The sequence below is a fragment of the Chiloscyllium plagiosum genome, chromosome 11 (genome assembly GCF_004010195.1).
Source record: "Chiloscyllium plagiosum isolate BGI_BamShark_2017 chromosome 11, ASM401019v2, whole genome shotgun sequence".
NCBI classification, from domain to species: Eukaryota; Metazoa; Chordata; class Chondrichthyes; order Orectolobiformes; family Hemiscylliidae; genus Chiloscyllium; species Chiloscyllium plagiosum.
In genome coordinates this window covers 10600700-10622506 of record NC_057720.1, presented here as the reverse complement: position 1 = coordinate 10622506, position 21807 = coordinate 10600700, and the positions used below count along the sequence as shown (strand labels likewise).

Below are 21807 nucleotides of genomic sequence, written 5' to 3'. Positions count from 1 at the left end.
AGTTGGGAGGTCATGTTGCAGCTGTACAGGACATTGGTTCGGCCACTTTTGGAATATTGTATGCAATTCTGGTCTCCTTCCTATCGGAAGGATGTTGTGAAACTCGAAAAAGGTTCAGATTTACAAGGATGTTGCCAGGGTTGGAGGATTTGAGCTATAGGGAGAGGCTGAATAGGCCAGGGCTGTTTTCCCAGGAGCATCGGAGGCTGAGGGGTGACCTCATAGAGGTTTATTTTATCATGAGGGGTATGGATAGGATAAGTAAATTAAGTATTTTCCCTGGGATGGGGCATTCAGAATTAGAGGGCATAGGTTTGTGGTGAGAGGGGAAAGGCATCTGGATGGGTATATGAATAGGAAGGGTTTGGAGCAATATGGGCCGGGTGTTGGCAGGTGGGACTAGATTGGATTTGGATAGAGTTGGCATGGATGAGTTGGACCGAAGGGTCTGTTTCCGTGCTGCACATCTCTATGATTGTATGATTCTATAATTGCTCTGGAGAAGGTGGTATTGAGCTGCCTTCTTGAACTGCTGCAGTCTTTTGACCCAGGATTTTGACCCAGCGACAATGAAGGAGTATGTCTAATGTAGTTCGAAATCAGAATGATGAGTGGGTGAAGAACTTGAAAATGGTGGTGTTCTCATGCATTTGCTGCCATTGTCCTTTTAGGGTCTGGAAGATTCTGTCAGAGGAGCCTCAATGACTTACTGTCATGGAAGTTGTAGATGGTACACAGTGCTGCTACTGTGGTCAGTGGTAAAGACAGTGAATGTTGAAGGTGTTGGAGAGACTGCCAATCTTTATCCTCGATTATTTTGAAGTTCTGGCCTTAATCCTATACTTCCTATCATGTGGACCCTATCTTTACCACATCCAAAAAAATAATCCTTTATTAAACCTCTTTCATAATCTTAAGTGCTCTCATCATGTCATCCCTTCAAGCCTGGAGAGAAGAGCCCTACCTGACTTAATCTTTCCTGATGGGAATAATCTCTCCATTCCATTATCACTCTAAAGAATATGTTGTACCTTCTCCACTGAATCCATAACTTATTGTTAGAAACCGGACTGTTCACAGTACTCAGTGCAGTTGGAAAAGTTTTGAGATAAGTTTAAAATTACAACTCCAATAGTCAATTCTATTCCAGTTCAAAATGTACTGTAATTTTATTTTTGCAATGATTTATTAATTTGGATTGCTACTAGAAGTCATGTGTGTATTGGTTCATTCTCTGTTCCTCCACTTCATTTCGACACACAGCAATAAGTGGGAAGGAAAGGAAGGAAATCCCCCACCCTGACCTAATCTGCCCATATGTGACCCCAGAACCACATCAACCTATAACTGCCCTCTGGGAAATTCTGGATGAATAAAAAATGCTGGCCCAGCCAACGATATCCACCTCCCATTAATGAATAAAAAACTGGCCCTGAACTCTGAGGTCCCCCTGTTCCTGACCATTCTTTGGCACTGTGCCTTGATGTATCCATTACTTCTTCCAATCCCTTCTGTCAAAATGTGTTATCTTACACTGCTCTGTCTTAAATTTATTCTGCCACTTACTTAACCACCTTGTCCTTCCATATTTGTCCTTTTATAAACCATTTGTATCATCCTCACCACTTGTGAAACCTCCAAATTGGAAATAAGAAGCAATGTTTGAAATTCAAGTCATCTGTATATAGTACAAAAACAATTCTGGTCTTAGTAATTCATATCTAGTACTCCTAGTGCACTTGGGGACCCCACTGTCAATCATCCTTGTGTGTGAAAAATATTCATTGACCACAACTCACTGTTTACAGTCTGCAAGCCATTTCTTTATCCAAATGTATACTGACACATCTGACTCAGAATTAATTTAACCAACCTGCAAGTTGGTGCTTTGTTTTGTATCTTCTTAAAATATAAGAGATGGTGGCTCAGTGGTTAGCACTGCTACCTCACAGTGCCAGGGATCCAGGTTCAATTCCCACCTTGGGCATCTGTCTGTATGGAGTTTGCACGTTCTCCCTGCGTCTGTGTGGGTTTCCTCTGGGTGCTCCAGTTTTCTCCCACAGTCCAAAGATGTGTAGGTCAGGTAAATTGCCTGTAGTGTTAGGTGCATCAGTCAGGGGTGAATGTAAAGGAATGGGTCTGGGTGGGTTGCTCTTTGAAGGGTCGGTGTGGACTTGTTGGGCGAAAGGGCCTGTTTCCACATTGTAGGGAATCGAATCTAATCTAATCTTAAAATCTGCACAGATGCAATCCATTTCATTCCCTTCATGATCCATCTCTGTACTTCATCAAAAAATTCAATTTGATTAGTTACGCATGCCCTGTATTTTATACACGTGTATTGGTTATCCTTTATTGACCCAAATCACCTGTTAACTTTTCTTCTATAAATTATTGTTTTCAAAAGTCTTACCCAAAACTGATTTAGTTTCTTACACTGTGTATGTTGTGATTAGAATCAAGTGACAGCCTAGTTGAGTTTGTGCGATGGAATAGTTTATCAGTTCTTTATGTGTGACCACATTTCTGGACTTTAATTGCCAATTCTCCTGGTAACACAAGCTGCAAGGTGGCTTAATGTTTAGCACTGTTGCCTCACAGCACCAGGTACCTGGGTTCAATTCCAGCCTCAGGCAACTGTCTGTGTGGAGTCTGCACATTTGCCCTGTGTCTGTGTGAGTTTTTTCTGGGTGCTCTGGTTTCCTCCCACAGTCCAAAGATATGCAGTTTAGTGAATTGCTCATAGTGTTTAGGGCTCTGTAGGCTGTGTGCCTTAGTCAGGGGTAAATGTAGAATAATGGGTTGGTGAGGTCTTAAAAATGGGGTAAAATGATCCACAGTTTATTATAGAAGCAAGCCATTCGGCCCATCAAATTCACACAAATCCTCTAAAGAGCATCCCACTCTGTACCCTATCCCTTCATCACCCATTGTCAATCAAACTAGCCTACACATCGCAGGAGTTTATGAACAATTTAGCATGGCCAATCCATATAACCTGCTTTGGGAGAAAACCAGAGCATTTGGAGGCAACTCACGCAGGCATGGGGAGCATGTGCAAACACCACACAGACATGGGGAGCATGTGCAAACAGTTGCCCAAGAGTGGAATGAAATCTGGGTCCCTGGCACTGTGAGGTAGCAGTGCTAAACACTGAGCCACTCTGCCGAATTAACTTTCATTGGGTGGATTCTGTCACACTGCAGAAACCCATGGATGCCTATTTCAGAATTAAGTTCTTCATTGGAATTGGCCAGAGGTTTTCTCTGTATTTATGACATTTCCTTCTTATTCTCTAGGGATTTGCAGTTTGCAGCCACTGATAACCTTGATACCAATGGAATAATGGATGCTTTCGTTGGATTAGTATCAGGAAATGGAGACATTCGTCAACAGTCTGTTCAGGTTTGATTGCTATCAGAAAATGAATTTCCGATGCACATTTCAAATTTCATTTGTGCTAACCTAACAGGAAAGCATAAAACACAGTAATTCTATTTGCTTGGTCTCAGTGTGAAAGCTCTGGAATAAAGATTGATGATGACAGTTGGTTAAATGGTACAGTATTCGTCGGTAAGACCATTGGGAATGACACATTTTTTTGTCATTACGTGGAAGAGGTAGACACCAGGTGTGTTCGGACATGACTCCAGTGGAAAGATATACAACAGCGGTGACTTTAAGATTGATAACACCATACAAACAGCCCATCTGAAGATTAATGACGCTGCCCAGGTATGATCAAATTGTTTCTTTTGAAAATCTATTTCTTATCAATTTAAGCATGTTTCCTGATAATATTGTTTATGTTCAACTTGCTTCTAGTCACTCGTTCATGATTCAGAAAAGTCTCCATTAAACACTATCCTGGCAAGACCTTTAGATTCCTATATGTTTCAATATACCTCACACCCTTCGAAATTCCAATGGATACAGCCCCATTCTGTTAACATTTCCTCATAAGATAAACCTCTTCATCCCAGGAAATAACCGAGGGAATCTCTGAACTGCTTCCAACACAAGAGTGTCCCTTCTTTTAAACAGCTACTCTCTGCTTAGTCAATCCCTGAAATCTGGTCTTTCCATCGTCTTCAACAGTTTCCTTTCCTGGCTATTTCCACCATGTGAGATATATTATTTCTACATGGTGCAGCTTCTAATACATTAGTGAGAAAGGAGGGTATTCAGAAATTATCATTCAATTTGATTCACAGACTTGGGAATTAATAGTTGGAAACATTGCAACAGTTGGGAAATATCACAACTTATTCTAATCCTGACCTCATTGACTTTCACACACGACAGTTTCTATCAATGCCATATGGATAGACACTGAGCAGTCTATGAGAAGGTAAACAACTTGTCAGGCCTTGGGTGCTTTTTTTTAAAAGGTTGGAACAATAGTTGCAGCCTGAATGGGTGTGAGCTCCCAAAGAAACAGGGAGGATTTCAGGTTTAGCTTTCAGCAGTTGCTGTTGGGGTCTTGAAGAAGTGCAAGCTATTTTTCCCTCTCTCAATTACAGCCAAAAGTTGGGGGTTCTCTTCTGAGGCTGCTGGATTGCATGGGAGACAAAATCTGTTTTCTGAATTTGCCTTTTGCCAAGGGTGCGTTTGTGGGATGTTACTGTATTGGAACAATTAAATAGTAATAGTAATTATATCTATTATTCTGTTCAGTTTTCCAATAGAGTTGTTATTCCATGATCTTCTTTCTTTTGTTGTATTTTTACTACAGTTTTTGAATAAATTCTGTTTTGCTTAACCAAAGAAATTGCATCTGGAGCACAGCACCTGACATTTAATTTTAAAATAACAAAACATTAGGGTCTAGGCCATCTTTTTCTGATATTTTGAAGGAGTCTGATCTGGTCCATAACATTGTTTCATTGCCAATCAAGTAAGCTGACATTGTGCGGGGACATAGGTATCAGCATAAGGTGATCAACAAGAATTAAAGACTGGCGACACCCTTTGTATTAGAAATTACAGAGGTTCAGCGTTAAGTCTGCTCTGGGATAGTAGCATCAGAGGTTACTCTTTTTTCACCAGATATATATATTGAATGGCTAATGAAGGGTGAGATAGAGTCATTGTGGTGACCACTGGAATAATAATCCAGAGACCAATCTCGTGCTCTGAAGTCTTGGATTCAAATCCTCCTTTGACTGGATGAGAAATTTGAGTGCATATGCTAAAATAGCAGCAATAGTGACCATGGAATGATCATCGATTGTTGTTAAAACCCATCCATTGTAAAGGAATATGCTGTTCTGATATGGTTGATATGTGACTCCAGATTCCCAAAAATGTGGCTATCTTGTAACATTGAAATACAAGCTCCCTGAATCAGGGCAATTAGCGATAAGCAACAAATGGTCTTTCTAGTTATGCCAAAATCCAATGAATGAATTAAAAGGATCAATTGGCTCCTGCTCACCATTGAAGCTGAGGGGGAATTATGGCTCTCCCGATGGCACAGCAAGCTCACTGCTTCAGGGTCAGAGTGGACAGCCTTGATCATTTCAGGTGGCTTGTGGTTTTCAATGCTCCATATAAATTTCTTGTCCTGGAAAACAAAGCAGTTGATGAAGCTTGGCCTGTACTTGCTCATAGTAAGCCATAAATCTCAAAATCGCTAGAAGGTATATCACAGAATAGAACCTCCGAGGTGTGGAGAAAGGCCATTTGGGCTGCTACTGTTGTTCAAACATTAAACAAAAATCCAGAGCCTCATAAGCTGTTTCCTCCAATGGTTCTGGTGGACTGCTTGGTACTTCTGCCCTAAAACCTCTCGTCAAAAACCAAACAGGACAAAATAATCTCTTACAGCCACAACATTGTCACTTATTCTGTGGCATATAAGATTGCAGTGCAGATTCAATGAAAATAATACAATTTTTCACAGGGTATTCAGTAATTGTCATATTTATTGCAAGCAAGATCAAGATCGGCCTCACTAAGGAACACCATGTCCTTTTGTCTTTGTAAATCAAATTGCAATTTGAACATGTCTCAGTTTGGTAACTAAAAGTTCCCTTTGGTAAGGGATGGTGATGGCCTGGTATTAAACAGAGACCGAGATATTGTTTTGGGGTCCTGGATTTGAAACTCCCATGGCAGATGGTGGAATTTGAATTCAGCAAAAATGAATCTGGAATTAAGAATCTACTGATGACCATGAAATCTTTGTCAATTGTTGGAAAAACCCCATTTGGCTTCATGGAAGAAAACTGCCAACCTCACCTGATCAGGCCTACATGTGACTCCTGACCCACAGCAATATGGCTGACTCTCAATTGCCTTCTGAAATGGCCCAGCAAGCTATTCAGTTCTACCAATTGCTAAAAAGTCTCAAACACATGAAGTCGGGTGAATCACCTGGCATCAACCCAGGCACTGGAAAAGACAAATATAGGAACTGCCCCGTTGTCCCTGCAAAGTCCTACCCACTAACATCTGGGGGATAGTGTCAAAATTAGGCGAGCTCTCTCACAGACTAGTCAAGCAACAGCCTGATATAGTCATACTCACAGAATTATACCTTATAGACAATGGCCCAGACACCACCATCACCATCCCCGGATATGACCTGTCCCACTGGCAAGGCAGACCAAGCAAAAGTGGTGGCACAGTGATACATAGTTGGGACGGACTTGCCCTGGGAGTCCTCAACATTGACTCCAGACCCATGAAGTCTCATGCTTCAGGTTAAACATTGCCATGGAAACCTCCTGCTGATTACCATGTACCATCCTTCCTTGGCTGGTAAATCGATACTCCTCCATGTTGAACAACACTTGGAGGACGCACTGAGGATGGCAAGGGCGCAGAATATACTCTGGGCAGGGGAGTTCAATGTGCACCATCAAGAGTGACTCAGCAGCTGTACTACAGATCGAGCTGACTGGGTCTTAAAGGTCTGAAGCAGGTAGTGAGGGAACCAACAAGAAGGGAAAACATACTTGACCTAATCCTTATCAATCCATCAACTGCAGATGCATCTGTCCATGACAGTATTGGCAAAAAGTAACCATCGCTCAGTCCTTGTGGAGACAAAGTCCTGCCATCACATTGAGAATAACCTCCATCATGTTGTGTGGCATGATCACAATTCAAATAGATCTAACAACTTAAGACTGGCCATCCATGAGGCACTGTAGGCCACCAATAGCAGCAGAATTGTACTCTAACACAAACTGTAACTTCATAGCCCGGCATATCCCCCACTCAACCTTTACCATAAAGCCAGGTGATCAAGTGTCGGTCAATGGAGAGTGCAGGAGGCCAGACCTGGAACAACACTGGGCATACTTAAAGACGAGGTGTCAACCTGGTGAAGCCACCAAACAGGACTCCTTCCATGCCAAACAGCATAAGCAACAAGCGTTAGACACCCCAAAGCGATCCCACAGCTAACAGGTCAGATGTAAGCTCTGCAGTTCTGCCACATTCAATCGTGAATGATGGTGGACAATTCAACAACTCACTGTATTAAATTTTTTTCTGAGATCCTTACACACTTGATGCAACTGTTACACGCCAACTTCTGTGAAGAACAAATAAATTTTATTAAACTCAGTACAGTACAAACCTTCTGGAGGAACCTTTAACACACCTCGCAGGGCTTAGAAGGTCATGGCAAAAGTTCTCCCCGAATAAAGGAAATAGTCCTTCCTTTATACAAACTCTTTACATCAAAGTTAATAACGCCCACAAGACAACCCCCAGCCACTCCCTCACAGCTACATGCCACTCAAGACACAATGTAGTGACTAGCTCACCTCCAGAATCAACGTAATGCAAATTATCCTTTATTGGCCAGATCTGGTGTGAATTCTATTTTTTACCTGCAGAGAGTTGTCAGATTTTCAATGATAATGTTCTTGATTTTGAATAGGGGATGAAAACAAAGTAAATGAATGGCAAGAGATGGGAATGTAAACCTCCCACATTCCACCTATAAGACAAAGACACACCACCCAACCACCGGGGCATTCAACTTTCTGCAGGTCAGCAGAACAATTGAACTCTTTAGCATCACAACTGGAGAAGGAAGCTCCACAACTATCCCCATGCTCAAAGATGGAAGAGCATAGCACATCAGTGCAAAAGGTAAGGTGGAAAATTTCACAACCAGAAGTTCTGAGTGGATCTCTCATCATGGCCCACTCCATTGGTCGCCACTATTACAGATACCAGTCTTCAACCAATTTAATTCATTCCATGCGATGTCAAGAAATGGTTGGAGGAACTACATTTGGCAAAAACTATAGGCCCTAACAATATTCCATTGATAGTATTGAAGACTTGTGCTCCAGAAGTTGCTACCCCCCCTAGCCAGGCTGTTCCAGTACAGTTACAACACTGGCATCTACCCGACAATTTGGACAATTGCCCAAGTATGTCTGTACATAAGAAGCAGGTCAAATCCAAACAGCCCAATTACGACCCCATCAGTCAACTCTCAATCATCAGTAAAGTGAAGAAAAGTGTCATCAACAGTGCTATTAAGCTGCACCTGCTCAGCAATAACTTGTTTTGTGATGCCCAGTTTGGGTTCAGCTAGGGTCACTCAGCTCATGACCTCATTACAGCCCCTGTTCAAATATGGTCATGAGAACTGATTTCCAGAGGGACTGACTTTGACATCATGGCTGCATTTGAGTGAATGTGGCATCAAGGACCCCTAGAAAAACTGGAATCAGTAGGTATCAGGGAGTAAGCTCTCTGGTGGATGGAATCATACCTGACTGATAGGAAGATGGTCATGGTTGTTGGAGGTCAGTCATCTCAGCTCCAGGACATCACTCCGGGAGTTCCTCAGGGTAGAGTCTTAGGCCCAACAATCTTCAGCTGCTTCATCAGCTGCTTCAGTGACTTTCCCCCTATCAAACAGACAGAAGTGGGGAATTTCATTGCTGATTACACAATGTTCAGCAACATTCATGACTTCTCAGATATTGAAGCAGTCCATGTTCAACTGTAACAGAATCTGGACAATATTTGGGCTTGGGCTGACAAATGGCAATTAACATTTGCCCCACACAAATGCCAGGCTGTGACTATTACCAATAAGATTCTGGATTAGTGGTGCTGGAAGGGCACAGCAGTTCAGGCAGCATCCGAGGGGCAGTAAAAGCCCTTCATCAGGAATACAGGCAGAGAGCCTGAAGGGGGAGAGATAAGTGAGAGGAGTGGCGGTGAAGGAGGCCCAGGACCTCCATGTCCTCGGCAGAGTGGGAGGGGGAGTTGAAATGTTGGGCCACAGGGCGGTGTGGTTGATTGGTGCGGGTGTCCCAGAGATGTTCCCTAAAGCTCTCTGCTCGGAGGCGTCCAGTCTCCCCAATATAGAGGAGACCACATCGGGAGCAAAGGATACAATAAATGATATTAGTGGATGTGCCGGTAAAACTTTGATGAATGTGGAAGGCTCCTTTAGTGCCTTGGGTGGAGGTGAGGGAGGAGGTGTGGGTGCAGGTTTTGCAATTCCTGCAGTGGCAGGGTAAGGTGCCAGGATGGGAGGGTGGGTTGTTGGGGGGGCATGGACCTGACCAGGTAGTCACAGAGGGAACGGTCTTGCGGAAGGCAGAAAGAGGTGGGGAGGGAAATATATCCCTAGTGGTGGGATCTGTTTGGAGGTGTCGGAAATGTCGACGGATGATTTGGTTTATGCGAAGGATGGTAGAGTGGAAGGTGAGCACCAGGGGCGTTCTGTCCTTGTTACGGTTGGAGGAATGGGGTCTGAGGGCGGCGGTACGGGATGTGGACGAGATGCGTTGGAGGCCATCTTTAACAACGTGGGAAGGGAAATTGCGATCTCTAAAGAAGGAGGCCATCTGGTGTGTTCTGTGGTGGAACTGGTCCTCCTGGGAGCAGATACGGCAGAGGCAGAGGAATTGGGAATACGAGATGGCATTTTTGCAGGAGGTAGGGCGGAAAGAGGTGTAATCCAGGTAGCTGTGGGAGTCGGAGGGTTTGTAAAAAATGTTGGTGTCAAGTCGGCCATCATTAATGGAGCTGGAGAGGTCCAGGAAGGGGAGAGAGGTGTCAGAGATGGTCCAGGTAAATTTAATGTCAGGGTGGAATGTGTTGGTGAAGTTGATGAATTGCTCAACCTCCTCGCGTGAGCACGAGGTGGCGCCAATGCAGTCATCAATGTAGCGGAGGAAAAGGTGGGGAGTGGTGCCGGTGTAACTACAGAAGATCGACTGTTCTACGTAGCTAACAAAGAGACAGGCATAGTTGGGGCCCATATGGGTGCCCATGGCTACCCCTTTGGTCTGGAGGAAGTGGGAGGATTCGAAGGAGAAATTGTTAAGGGTGAGGACCAGTTCGGCCAAACAAATGAGGGTGTCAGTGGAAGGATATTGTTGGGGACGTCAAGAGAGGAAGAAACGAAGGGCTTGGAGGCCCTGGTCATGGCGGATGTACCTATTACCAATAAGAGACAATCCAACCACTGCCCGTGGACATTTGATGGTGTTATCATCCCTGAATCCCCCACTATCAACATCTTGGGAGTTCTCATTGATCAGAAACTCAACTGGACTCACCACATAAACACAGTAGTGACAAGAGCAGGACAGAAGATAGGAATACTGTGACGAGTAACTCATCTCCTGACTCCAGAAAATCTACAAAGCACGAGTGTGATGGAATACTCCACACTTGTCTGAATGGGTGCAGCTCCAACAACACACAAAAAGCTTGACAGCATTCAGCACAAAACAGTCCATTTGATTGACACTACATCCACAAATATCCAATCCCTCCACCATCGACACTCAGTAACATCAGTGTGTACTATCAACAAGATGCACTGCAGAAATTCACCAAAGATCCTCAGACAGCACTTTCCATTCCCACAACCATTTCCATCTGGAAGGACAAAGGCAGCTGATACACGGGAACACCACCACCTTCATGTTCCCCTCCAAGCCACTCACCAATCTGACTTGAAAATATATCCCAGTTACTTCACTGTCGCTGGATCAAAATTCCCTCCCTAATGGTATTGTAGGTCAACTCACAGCAGATAGACTGCAGCTGTTCAAGAAGGCAGCTCACCCCCCCTTCTCAGGGGCAACAAGGGATGGAAAATAAATGCTGCAGTCAGCGACACCCACATCCCACAAAGTGAACTAAAATATACTGATCTGCTGGAAAACAGTTCAATGCTAAGTTTACTATTTAACAAACTTCTCATGCAGTTCTGGTCACCCAACTACAGAAAGGATATTACTGAACTGGAAAGAGCGCAGAAAACATTTTGAATTATAAGGTAAGGCTGGTTAGGCTGAGACTTTTTTCCCTGGACTATTGGAGACTGAGCTTTGATCTTATAGATGTGTGTAAAATCATGAGAGGCATAGATAAAGCAGATAGCCAACAGCTCTTCTCTGTATTAGGGGAGCCTAAAACTAGATGGTACAGGTTTAAGGTGAAAGTGGAGAGATACAAAAGGGTCCAGATTGGCATTTCTTTTACAGAGGGTGCTGATCGTCTGAAATGGGCTGCCAGAGGTAGTGGCAGAGGCGAGTATAATTTTGTCACTGTATAAACATTTGGACAGGTACATGGATGGGATAGGTATGGAGGGATGTGGACCAATCACAGGCAAATGGGACTAGATTAACTGTGAAAACTGGGCAGCATGGACAGGTTGTGCCCAAGACCTGGAAATTTGGCTGCCCTGATGTTTTTCCAGCACCAAAAACATCCCAAACAAGCTGCAGTCTTGGAGCTACTGACATTTTGACTCGGTATTTTAAAAGAATTGCTGCAAAATCCTACCATAGCCAGCATCACACAGTGCCTTATAAGATTTTACACATGGTCTATTTTATTCATTGAATTTAAATTTCACCAGTAGCTTTGGTGGGATTTGAGTGTGTGTCCCCAGAGCATTAAGCTGGGCCTTCAGTCCAGTAACATTATCACTATCCACACCATAACATATAAACATATCGGAATAGTTAGTGCTGAATCTTACAAACCACTGCAGGCTAGCACATTGCTGAAACAAATGTCAGTATTGGAGTTTCTCACAGATCCAATATCCAATCACTTCTCTGGAGTATTAAAACTCAATGCATTTACTTTGGTAGAAAATGTAGTGTATTTGGGAAAATATATTTTGGATTACTTTAAAATGTTAGCTCAAATACTAATATTGCTGGGATTTGAGAGCAATTAACATTCTCACCGTGGAGAACGGATTGTGTATCGAAACATCAGAAGTTTTTTTTGACAAGTTGAAATAAGATAATAGTGTGGATATGTTCTTAAGTATATACTATGCTTCTTGTAAAGATTCCATACATTTGTAACAGTTTCTCTGTCTCCAGTGCATCCATCTGATAATACCATTGTCAAGACCATGAAGTGTAAAATCTCTCTCTTGTATGTCAACCGAAGAACAATGACAGAACATTGTCTCCCTGCTATAGGAAGGATGCTGTGAAACTTGAAAAGGGTTCAGAAAAGATTTACAAGGACATTGCCATGTTTGGAGGGTTTGAGCTACACAGAGATGTAGGGTTGTTTTCCCTGGAGCATTGGAGGCTGAGGAGTGACCTTATAGATGTTTATAAAGCCAGAACTAGAGGGTCTAGGTTTAAGGATATCTGATCGGCGTGGACGAGTTGGACTGAAGGATCTGTTTCTGTGCCATATATCTCCATGTCTCTACAACAGCTTCACTTCCTGTCCTTCTCTATTCACAGTCGTTCCTTCCTCAAACAGTGGTGGGGTCCATCTCCCACTGCAGTTGGTTTCACTGTCATCACCTGTAATTTCCACAACTTTAAGTGAAGCCACCTTTAAGCTCCACAACTCTAACAGGACAGTTCACTGCATGACAACTGACTCATGTGCCCAGCACTGCATTGTTTGTATTTCTTATCCTGGCATCTTTACATCTAAGAGTCAAAACGTGTGGTGCTGGAAAGGCACAGCAGATCAGGCAGCATTCGAGGAGCAGGAGATTCACGTTTCGGGCCTAAGCCCTTCATCAGGATTGTAGCATGGGGAAAGGGGACTGAGAGATAAATAGGAGGCTGGGGGTGGGGTGGGGGGATGGCAGCTGGGAAGGTGACAGGTGCATGCAGGTGGGGGGTAATTGTGATAGGTTGGTGGGGAGGATGGAGCAGATAGGTGGGAAGGAAGTTGGACAGGTAGGACAGTTCAAGAGGGTGATGCCAAGTTAGAGCGTTGGATTTGGGATGAGGTTGGGGGTCTGTGGGGTGATGGAGGGGACATAAGGAAACTGTTGATGTTGACGTTGATGCCATGTGGCTGAAGTGTCCCAAGGCAGAAGATGAGGTGTTCTTCCTCCAGTGATCAGGTGGCTTGGATTTGGTTGTGGAGGAGGCACAGGACTTGGTGGAGTTGGAGGGGGAGTAGAAGTGGTCGGCCAGAGGGCAGTGGGATTGTTTGGTGCATGTGGCCCAGAGATGTTCCCTGAAGTGCTTTGCAAGTTGGTATCCTGAATCCCTAATGTAGAGCGCATCGAGACCAACAGACACAATAGATGAGGTAGGTGGATGTGCAGAAAACTCTCTGCCGGGTGTGGAAGGGTCCTTTCGGCCTTGGATGGAGGTGAGTAGGGAGGGGTGGGGACAGGTTTTACACCTATTGCACTGGCAGGGGAAGGTGCCGTTAGTAGAGGAGGGGTTGGTGGGCGGTGTTCACCTAATGAGGGAGTCATGGAGGGAATGATCTCTGTGAAATGCAGATTAAGGGTGGGGAGGGAGATATATCTCTGGTGGTGGTGTCTAATTGATGCGCTGTATCCGGATATTAGTGGTGTGGAAGGTGAGGACCTGAGAGGGGTTCTATTCAGTGTTGTGGTTGGAGGGGTGGGGTTCAAGGGTGGAGATGCAGGAAGTGGAGGAGATGTGCTGGAGAACATTGTTGACCACGTGGGTGGAAAATTTGCAGTCCTTGAAACAGGAGGCCATCTGGGATATCCTGGAGTGGAGCTGCTCCTCCTGGGAGCAGATATGGCTAAGGTGGAGGAATTGAGGGTAAGGGGTCGCATTTTTACGGTGAGGGAGAAGGTGGGGAGTGCGCAGTAGCCGAGGTAGCTGTGGGAGTCAGTGGGTTTGAAGTTGGTTGCTGGTGATGCAGAGGTCTAGAAAGGGGAGAGCAGTATCTGAGATGGTCCAGGTGAACTTAAGGTCAGGGTGGAAGGTGTTAGTGAAGTGGGAGCACAAGGTGGCAGCAATACAATCATGAATATGGTGGAGTAAAAGGTGGGGGATTGTGTCAATGTAACTGCAAAAGGTAGAATATTCCATGTATCTAATGAAGAGTCAGGCTTAGTTAGGGCCCATGCAGGTGTCCATGGCTACCCCTTTGGTCTGAAGGAACTGGGAGGGTTTGAAGGAGAAGTTGAGAGTGAGGACCAGTTCCACCAATGCAATGCATGTGTCACTGGAAGGGTACTGGTTGGGTCGGCAGGAGTGGAAGAAACGGAGGGCTAGGAGGCATTCGGCATCGTGGATGGATGTATACAGGGACTGGATGGCCATGGTGAACATGAGTCATTACGAGCTGGGGAAATGAAAGTCATGGAGGAGGTGGAGGGTGTCCCGCATTTACATGGGTAGATCCTGGACCAAGAAGGACAGGATGGTGTCAAGGTATGTCGAGATAGGTTTAATGGAGCAAGTGCAATAGGAGGGGATGGGTCGACTGAGGCAGTCAGGCTTGTAAATTTTGGGGAGGGGGTAGAACCGGGCAGTGGGGTGTTCTCGGACTATGACGTTGGATGCTGTGGATGGCATGTTCCCTGAGGTATTGAGGTTGTGGATGGTCTGGGAGATGGTAGTTTGGTGATGGGAGATGAGGTCGTGGTCGAGAGCACGATGGGAGGAGGTGTCCATGAATTGGCGTCTGGCTTCAGCGGTGTTCAGGTTAATGCCCCAAACTACTAAGGCATTTGATGGTGAGGTTCTGGTTTGAGTGGAGGGAATGGAATGCTGCACATTGCGAGGGTGAGAGTTTAGAGAGGGTGAGACTACCTGGACTACATCTCCTCCCCTCCTCCTGTAAAAACACTATTCCTTATTCCCAATTCCTCCGCCTTGGCCACAACTGCTCCCAGGAGGACCAATTCCACTCCAGAATATCCTAGATGGTCTCCTACTTCAAGGACCACAACCTCCCCTCCCAGGTGGTCAGCAATGTCCTCCAGCACACCTCCTCCACTTCCTGCACCTCCGCCCTTGAACCTCACACCTCCAACTGCAATGAGACAGAACGGCCCTGGCCTCACCTTCCACCCCACCAATCTCTGGATACAAGTCATCCTCCGCCTTTTCTGCCACCTGCAGTCAGTCCCCACCACCAGAGATTTATTTCCCTCCTCACCCCTTTCACATTCCACAGAGAACATTCCATCCGTGAATCCCTTGTTAGGTCCAAGACCCCCACCAAAGCTGAAAATGTGTTGCTGGAAAAGCGCAGCAGGTCAGGCAGCATCCAAGGAACAGGCCTGACCTGCTGCGCTTTTCCAACAACACATTTTCAGCTCTGATCTCCAGCATCTGCAGTCCTCACTTTCTCCTCCAAGACCCCCACCAACCCACCTTCCATCCAACGCCTTCCCTTGTCACCGCAAGACATGTGAGACCTGAGCCTAAACCTCTCCTATCTTATCCACCCAGGTCGCAAAGGATTACTTCCACATCCTGCAGAGATTTTCTTGCACCTCCAAACACCTCATCTACTGTGTCCGTTACTCTTGATGTGGTTTTCTCTACATTGGGGAGACATGATTTCAACTTACAGAGCATTTCATAGAACATCTCTGGGACACCCTGGGCCTCCTTCACTGCCAAACCCTAGCAACCTGATGTCTGAAGAAACAACACTCCATCTTCTGCCTTCAGACCCTCCAACCGTGCAGGATCAATGTCGACTTCACCAGTTTCCTCATCTCCCTCCCTGCACCTTATTCCAGATCCAACTCAGCACTGCCCTCTTGACCTGTCTTACCTGAGCATCCTCCTTCCCATCTATCCGCTCCACCCTCCACTCCATTCTATCACCATCACTTCCCAACTATCAAATTCCTTGCTCCCTTGCCCCCTGCCCCACATCCCATTTATCTCTCAGCCCCCTTGGGCCGACATTCCTGATGAAGAGCTTATGCTTGAAATATCAACTCTCCTGCTCCTCGGATGCTTCCTGACCTGCTGTGCTTTTCCAGTGCCACACGTTTTGACTCTGATCTCCACCATCTGCAGTCCTCATTTTCTCCCACTGAAGTGTCAAGTGCCAGATTGCTTCAAGTTGGTCAGCAAAGTGGTCGTCTAATTTTTCGTTGGTTTTCCAAATGCAGAGGATACCTGAAGTGGACAGTGGTTTATTCACACTGGCAATGTTCATTCAAAGGATTGCTTGGTACTCAGGATGTGTTGAGTGCACTTCTGCTTAGATGTACAGATGCAAGGATACGAGAAGCAAGCAATGCAGTGGTGAGAACATGAGCCAGCTGTCCTGGACAGAACTGCCCCTTTAAAGATGAGGAGCTTAAAGTTGGGTTCATGTGGAGATGTGGAAATCACAGGTGATGACAGTGAAGCCCGCTGCAGTGGGAGATGGACCCGAGCACTGTTTGAGGGGGGAACAAGGGTGAATGCAGTTTGGAAAATGAAGCAGTTGAACATCCTGCCAAGGTAGTGGCTCTTTAAATGAGGTAAAAGGGAGAGATTTTACACATCATGGTGTTGATGATGGTATTATCGGATGGAATGCAGTGGAGACAGAGAAACGATCACAAATGCATGGAGTGTTTCCAAGTAGCACGTTGAGTATTTAAGAATCTATCCACAGCATTATCTTATTTCCGCTTGTCAAAAGAAGCTTCCGATGTTTAGATGCACAATCTGTTCTTCAAGATGAGAATGTTAATTGCTCAACAATCCCAGCAGTTTAAGTATTTAAACTCATAATCTAAATGACATTTTCTACCACAATAAATGCGCTGAGTTTTAATGAATGAATACTCCAGAGAAGAGTTACAAATGACACTGAATTTGTGAGCAACTTCAATACTGACTTATATTTATGACATTTTGTTTCAGCAATGTGTTGGCCTCCAGTGGTTTGTGGGATTCAGCATTAACTGTTCCCATATATTTATATGTTATGGTGGGGATAGTGATAATGTTACCTGACTGAAGGCCCAGGCTAATGCTGTGGGGACACAGGCTCAAATCCCACTCCAGCAGTTGATAAAATTTAAATTCAATGAATAAAATAGATCATGGGGTACAATCTTTTCAGGAACTGTGTGATGCTGGTTATGGTAGGATTTCCAACAGAAATTGATGAAAATTCTGGTGAGGCCCAATACAACAGGAGCATATTTGTGCACTTCTTAATACTTTCAAAATGCAATGCAGCAAGTGTCTGGCTAGACATGGCAAATTACAACTAAGATGATTATTACCTGTTAAGCATCTTGTTAATGGCTCAACTCATCAACAATCTTCCATCCTCACATTCCAATCACTAAATCTGCACTATCAGCATCCTTCCTCTTCCATTATTGCATAAATGCTGCCCCTTCACATCAGCTCTGATGAAGAGTCATCTAGACTCACAAGTCAAAGAGTGTGGTGCTGGAAAAGCACAGCAGGTCAGGCAGCATCCAAGGAGCAGGAGCATTGATGTTTCAAGCAAACGTTCTTCATCAGGAAAAAGAGCTGATGAAAGGTTTATGCTCAAAATGTCGATTCTCCTGCTCCTCTGAAGCTGCCTGACAGGCTGTGCTTTTCCAGCACCACACTCTTCGACTCTGATCTCCAGCATCTGCAGTCCTCATGTTCTCCCATCTGGACCAACAATGTGAGTTCGCTGTCTCTGCACAGATGCTGCCTGACCTGCTGTGACTTCCAGCCTTTTTTTGCTCAAAGGTCAAAAACCAATTTATTGGCGCCATGTACACACTATTTTCTGTGCAAACTTTGCAGCTAGATAACTTGAAATGCATTTCTCCCAGAAGGAAACGTTTACCTATAAACAGGAAAAGAGGAAAGAACTGTTGTGACAGATAATGTGGCTAATGGGTGTTGCGCATTCTTTAAATGTTTCCTTGTTAACCCATGAAACAATGACACTGACTGTATCGAGGCTTGGATCTAATGAGGGCTTTTGTCTTTCGCAGAAACAAGGTCAGGAACAGTAACACAGAAAGTGAAGGAACAAAAATAATTCCTCGAACTTTAGCTGTTCCTGTAGAGTCTTGTTTTCCTGGATTAAGGACACCTCAAGACATTTGAAGCATATTGTTGAACAGGAGAGTGAAAAACCAGACATTATTGTACACATTGGTAGGAATGACATAGTTAGGGAAAAGATTCAGGGTTTACAGAGTGAATATAAGAAGTTTGGTAGAAGATTAAAAAACAGAACCTCTAAAGTAGGAATCTCTGGTTTATTCCTGGTGCCGAATGAATGAGAATAAAAGGATAAAGGAGATAAATTAATGGTTGAAGATGTGGTGTCATGTTCAGGGATTTGGGTTCTTGGGTCATTGGGATCTCCACTGAGGCAGAGAAGACCTGTTCAAAAAGGGTGGGTTTCACCTGAACTGCAAAGGGACCAAGATCCTCACAGGGGGATTTACTAATTCTATGAAGAGAGACAGTAAACTATTCCAGTGGGTGTGGCGGTGGAGGGATCCCAAGTAGCAAAGTAAATACATAGATTTGGAAGGTTGTGATTCTGAAAATTACAATTAATTAGAAAAGAAAGACAACAGCATTTCAGAGAATGGAGTTACTCTGAAGAATTAAACTGCATTTTATTGCAGTGTAAGGGGTCTTCCAGGTAAGGCTGATGAACTCAGGGCATGTTTGGGAACATGGGACTGGCACATCATAGCTATTACAGAAACTTGGCCAGGGGATGGGCAGCACTGATAGCTCAATGTTTCACATGATACAGGAAGGATAGGAAAGGAGGCAAACCATTAGGGGAGTGGCATTTTTGATTAAGGAAAGCATTACTGCTGATACCAGACAAGATATTTCAGAAAGATTGCCCGGTGAATATATATGGGTTGGAGTCAGAAATAAAAAAGAAATGATCATCTTGTTGGGCTTGTACTATAGGCCCTTCAATAGTCAGATGGAAATCGAAGATTGAATTGAGAATTATGATCACTATACCCAAAATATACCTCCACTATTCATAGACAGCATGGTGGCTCACAGCGTCAGGGATCCGGGTTTGAGTCCCGCCTCAGGTGATTGTCTGTCTGGAGTTTGCATATTCTCCCCGTGTCTGTGTGGGGTTCCTCCCACAATCCAAAGATGTGTCAGGTTAAGTGAATTTGCCACGCTAAATTGCCCATATGTCCAAGGATGTGAAGGGCTGATGCATTGGTCTGGGGTAAATATAGGGGAATGGGTCTGGGTGGGTTACTCTTCAGGGTATCGATGTGGACATGTTGGGCTGAAGGGCCTGTTTCCACACTGTAGAGATTATATGATTCTAAAAAATATACAGAGAGATCTCAGATATATGTAGGAATAATATATATGTAGGAATAATACGATTCTAATTGTTGGTGATTTTAATTTTCCAAACACTGACTGGGTCTACCATCATGTTAAAGGTTTGGATGGTGAACAATTTTTTACTTGTGTTCAAGAATACTTTCCTTATTAATTTGCAAATGTTCTGTCTCGAGAAGGAACAAAATGTGACCTTCTCTTCAGGTGTAAAACAGGACAAGTGACTGAAGTGATTAGAATTATAGAATCCCTCCAATGTTGAAGCAGGCCATTCAACCTATCGAGTCCACAATGGCTCTCTGTAGAGTATCCCACACTGACCCTTGTTCCATCCTATCCCTGCAACCCGGCATTTCCCATGGCTAATCTACCCAGCCTGCACATCCCTGGACATTATGGGCAATTCAGCACAGGCCAATCAATGTAACCAGCACATCTTTGGACTGTGGGAGGAAACCAGAGCACCCAGAGGAAACTCACATAGAACATGCAAACTCCACACAGACAGTCACCCGAGATCCCTAACACTTTGAGGGAGCAGTGCTAACCATGAGCCACCATGCTGCCCATGAATAGTAGAGGTACATTTTAGGTATAGTGATCATAATTCTATTTGTTTTAAAATAGTTACAGGAAAGCATAAGCCTTTCATTAAATTTTATAATTTCAGGAAGGCAAATTTTAATGTTATAGACAAGAACTTTCAAAAGTTGATTGGAGTATTCTGTTCACATGTAAAGTGATGCCTGATAATGGAAGGCTTTTAAAAGTGTTATTACGAGACTTCGAGTCATTATGTTCCTGTTAGAGTGAAAGGTAGGACTGGTTGGTTCAGAGAATAACTGATGAATAAAGATATTCAGCTTTTAGTCAAGAATAAAAGAGAATCATATATAAGATATTGACATTGGGTTCAAATGAATCTATTGAACAATACAAAATGTGTAGAATAATTCTTAAGAGGGATATCAAGAAAGTAAAGACATGATATGAGGCAGCCTTGGCAGATAGAACAATGAAAATTTACAGCCCAGGAACAGGCCCTTCGGCCCTCCAAGCCTGAGCCGATCCAAATGTACTGTCTAAACCTGTCGGTCAATTCCTAAGCATCTGTATCCCTCTGCTCCCCAGCAACTCATGCATTTATCCAGACGCATCTTAAATGAATCTACTATGCCTGCCTCAACCACCTCTGTTGGCAACGTGTTCCAAACGCCCACCACCCTCTGTATGAAGTACTTACTGCGTGTCTGCCCCTTAAACTTTCCACCTCTCACCTTGAAAGCATGACCTCTCGTTATTGAATCCTTCACCCTGGGAAAAAGTTTGTCTCTATCCACCCTGTCTATACCCTTCAATCAGGTCCCCTCTCAATCTCCTTTTTTATAATGAAAATAAACCTAACCTAATCAATCATAAGGTGAAAGATAAGGTGAAAGATAATCCAAAGAGATTCTACAAATGCATTAAGAGCAAGAAAGTAACTATAGAGTGTGAGGGGCCCCTTAAAGATCAAAGAGGTCATCTTTGTGTTGTACCTCAGGAGATGGGGGAGATATTGAATGAGTATTTTGCATCAGTTTTTTTTACTGTGGAGAATGAAATGGAGTTTAGAGAACTAAAAAAAAAGGATGCTTTCAAAAAGTTCACGTTACAGAAGAGGAAGTGCTGCATATCTCAGAAAAAATGAAGGTGCATAAATCTATCGCACCTGACCTATTGTAACCCAAGGCGTTGTGGGACGTTAGGGAGGAAATTGCAGGGCCCCTTTGGAAAAACATTTGTATAATCTATTACCACTGGTGAGGTGTCAGATAACTGGAGAGTGACTCATATAACCAGTCGGCCCAACAAGTCTACATTGACCCTCCGAAGATTAAGGAGAAAGTGAGGTCTGCAGATGCTGGAGATCAGAGCTGGAAATGTGTTGCTGGAAAAGCGCAGCAGGTCAGGCAGCATCCAGGGAACAGGAGAATCGACGTTTCGGGCATAAGCCCTTCTTCAGGAATGAGGAAAGTTTGTCCAGCAGGCTAAGATAAAAGGTAGGGAGGAAGGACTTGGGGGAGGGGCGTCGGAAATGTGATAGGTGGAAAGAGGTCAAGGTAAGGGTGATAGGCCAGACTGGGGTGGGGGCGGAGAGGTCGGGAAGAAGATTGCAGGTTAGGAAGGCGGTGCTGAATTTGATGGATTTGACTGAGACAGGCTGGGGGGAGGGGAAATGAGGAAACTGGTGAAACCCGAGTTCATCCCTTGTGGTTGGAGAGTTCCTAGCCG

General features: G+C 44.3%; 1 pseudogene; it reads left to right on the top strand.

Annotated features, from left to right (window-relative positions):
* Positions 1-21807, top strand: part of LOC122554702 — a 75309-nt pseudogene that overhangs the window by 12055 nt on the left and 41447 nt on the right.